We start from the raw sequence: 3,466 nt of genomic DNA, 5'->3' as shown, positions 1-3,466 counted from the left end.
TCCATGGAGAGGACATCCTTCATCGTTGCCGTGAGGCAGGTGAACTTGGCTTGCCAGGGGCAGCCAGGACAGAATGGAGAAAACTGTTAGATGTTACATTATCAAGCATTAGAAACAAAAACAGAACCTGAAAGGTAGCTAAACCAGAGAGGCATAATAGACCACACCAATTCTCAGAGGAGCAAAGGGCAGAGAGCGGTAGGCAGGCACAGCTGACGCAGAGGGGCGGGAGGAACAAAAGGCAGGCAAGAGGAGCTGGGACAGATTTGTGGTCAGTCTAGATCAATTCAAGTGCACTGTGGTTCTTTTTGCCAGCCCTCCACTGGGAACCCCAGAGCTCAGGCTCCTGGCTCCCCAGCTTGCAGCTTTGTCTTACAGAAGGAAAACTGTTTAACCTTTATTTATGAAGTGCTAGAAATACAGTCTGGCTTCGACATCTTTGTGGCTCCGGCACCGCCTGAGGCTCTCCAGGCTCACGTTCTCGTCCCCGCGTCTTATTTTTCTTAGACAAACCAGATGGTGCCAGGCATTTGCACCTGAGCCATCCCTTCCGCCTAGAATGCTCTGCCTATGGGTTCATAAATTATTGCTTCTGAGCCTTCTTTCTCCAGCATATTCATCCCACCTCACCCCTTAGAATGGAATTTCTCAAAGTGGGCTCCACTACTGTGTCAGGATTATCTGAGATTTTTGTGGAGAAAAAGAGACTATATTGCCAGGCAAATCTGGAGATCGAGATTTCAAATCTGTAATATTGGAACCCCTGTGACCACACATAGGAACGTGCACGTCTGTGAGCTGCCCAGGTGCTCTTATGTGTTCTAAAGCTTGCAATCCATCACTGCTATGTCCCTCAAATTCATATCTTGAAATCCTAATCCCCAAGGTGATAATATGTGGAAGTGAGGCCTTTGGGAGGTGACTGGGTCATGAGGATGGAGTCCTTATAAAAGAGTGCCCTTATGAAAAGGACCCCCAGAGATCCCTTGCACTTTCTGCCATGGGAAGACACAGGGAGAAGACAACCTTGACAACCTTCAAAGCTGAGAAATAAGTTTCTGTTGTTTATAAGCCACCCAGGCTGTGGTTTTTTTTAATGCAGCCCCAGTGGACTAAGAGAAGTGGTGTGCTGTCAGGGACTTTCTCAGAGTCCCTGGACTTTCTTCACACTTCTCCTGTCGCACTCCCCCATCACATCACAATTTCTTTCTGTACTTGCTCGTTCCCACTATTCCCTGAATTCTCAAGAAGAGAAATGCCCTCATCTTTGTTAACTCCACACCAAGCACAGTGCCTGGTACATAGTGGTACTTATGCGTTCTTCTTCTTTCCTTCCTTCCGTTCCTTCCTTTCCTTCCTTCCTTTCTTTCTTTTCTTTCTTTCTTTCTTTCTTTCTTTCTTTCTTTCTTTCTTTCTTTCTTTCTTTCTTTCTTTCTTTCTTTCTTTCCTCTTTCCTGCCTTCCTCTCTTTCTCTTTCTTCCTTTCTTTTTCTTTCTCTGAAATATATATATTTTTTTATTGAACAGTAAAGCACGATTGTAACACAATTTTAAGTGTTTGTAAATTAGGTCACAAAAGGGGTGCAAAATCTTTGCCGTATAACTATTATATTCATACAGCTAAGGTCATTCATCAAATTTTACACCAATACAAACATAAGACTAGTCTATGATTCAAAGTAGCTCAAATCTAACAGCCAAAATGATATTAGTGGATCTCTTATCCTATTTAACATTTTAACATTACTTCTAATACTAAATTTCTTGCCGAATGGAATCTACAAACTAAATTTTTAGAAACTGTCAAAGAGTGATTAGACACTACGAACCAAGTAGTTCGGTTAACAGAACATTCAGGGAGACGTGGTGACAGAACATACTGAGAAGGTGTCGGGTAATATGCATGCATTTTATTCATGAGTTTTATACTAATTCGCTCTAAAGGGATTTTGCAAAAGGTGGTCTGCTGGGTACTACAAATATACCTTGAGACTGAACCCTTTGTAACTATTCTCTTCTAGATGTGGTTGACATAAGATTAGTCACATTTCATCTACTCTCATATATAAATTCTCCAAAAGATCTAGTCTGTGCCAGAGATCATGCAAATCTGGAGTAAAACCATTTGGAGCTGGTTCTACCGTATGCCAAGTACTTTTCCTCTCCTATTTCCATTTTTCTCAAAATTTCCTATTACAAATATATAACCAGAGCTCATCTTTTTAGATACCAAGTGGGTTATTTTTTGCAAAAGGAAGTTTTTATCAACAAACCTTCCCAATTTGACAATTCGGTGGCAAAGAAAAGTCTTCATATGTATAGCCTCTGTTTTCAATTGAGTAAAGAGAAACCAACAATCTTATCTTAATACTAAGGTGAGCTCTAACTGCGAAAGCATCCCATTTGGGTTAAATTTCAACAATTCAAGCTCAGGTTATTCTCACAGATGATTAACTATTACAATTACTTTTACAAATGTGAAACCAGTATTTTTTTCCCTAGGGGAAGGGAATGGGAAGGAAGAAGTGCATGGAGAAGAGGCACAGCACAGTGGACAGGGTACGCACAGCTGTACAGTCAACGCATGATTTTGGTCACTTTTCACAATACGATGGCTATTTTCTTGTATCTCTTACTGTGCCTATAATAAAAGAAAGTGCTACACCTATAAATCAAAGCGAATTTGACAAAACATTCACTTTCAAGTTTTATAAATATATGCATTTCTAATTATAAAGTCTCTATGAGACATTTGCATGTTTACATAGACTAACATATATCACGCAAGCTCATGGATGTCTTCTGTTACACTCCTGATTTTGCCTAGATCTGACATTATCTTCATAAATATTCGATTAAGCCACAAGCAAAATTACTGTAATTTTTGAATGTATCCAAGTTTTAAAGAAAAGAGAAAGATCATCAGAAGGGATGTCAATCCCTTACTTTCTTTGGCTTTTTGTGTCAGTTGTTTGAAAAACACTAGAAGCTGACATGAGGTTTTCTATATATTGTCCGAGAACTTGGTTTTCTGATTTTAGCTTCAGAATTTCTTCCCTAACTGCATCTACTCTTGCTGACAGATCTTCAAGTGTGTGTTGAAGTTCCCACACTTGATTAATAAGTTGTGTTTTTTCCTGCAGTTCCACCTGATTTTCAGCATCAACTGTATACATGATGGCATTCATCATCTCCAGTAACAAACTTTTGGGCATTGGGTACGAAATCCTTGACGAATGGTCTGCCGTTGGAGATGCTGGCAGTGGGAGGGTTCTAATCAATTGTTCTTCAGTGGTCAGGGTGTCCCTAATAAAGGATACAACTGATAGAAGAAAAGCATCCTCAGTGTTCCCGTGGGTATCAGTGAGCATAATGCTCTCAGATTCGAAGACAACCACTTGCTGGTTCTAGAATTAAGCTAACTGGCTCTGCAAGGTGCAAAGATGGACCTATGCAGGAAGCTGTGG

At 40.4% G+C, this 3,466-nt stretch overlaps 1 pseudogene; it reads right to left on the bottom strand.

The window, feature by feature from the left end:
- Nucleotides 1-2,941: 2,941 nt before the first annotated feature.
- LOC123801605 (short coiled-coil protein B pseudogene) lies at nucleotides 2,942-3,235 on the bottom strand (annotated as a pseudogene).
- Between the last annotated feature and the right edge of the window lie 231 nt (nucleotides 3,236-3,466).

The sequence above is a fragment of the Ursus americanus genome, chromosome 32, assembly GCF_024610735.1.
Source record: "Ursus americanus isolate L20-20 chromosome 32, mUrsAme1.1.p, whole genome shotgun sequence".
Taxonomy (NCBI): domain Eukaryota; kingdom Metazoa; phylum Chordata; class Mammalia; order Carnivora; family Ursidae; genus Ursus; species Ursus americanus.
Note: the sequence above shows the minus strand (reverse complement) of the source record. Positions and strands in the feature narration are given on the sequence as shown.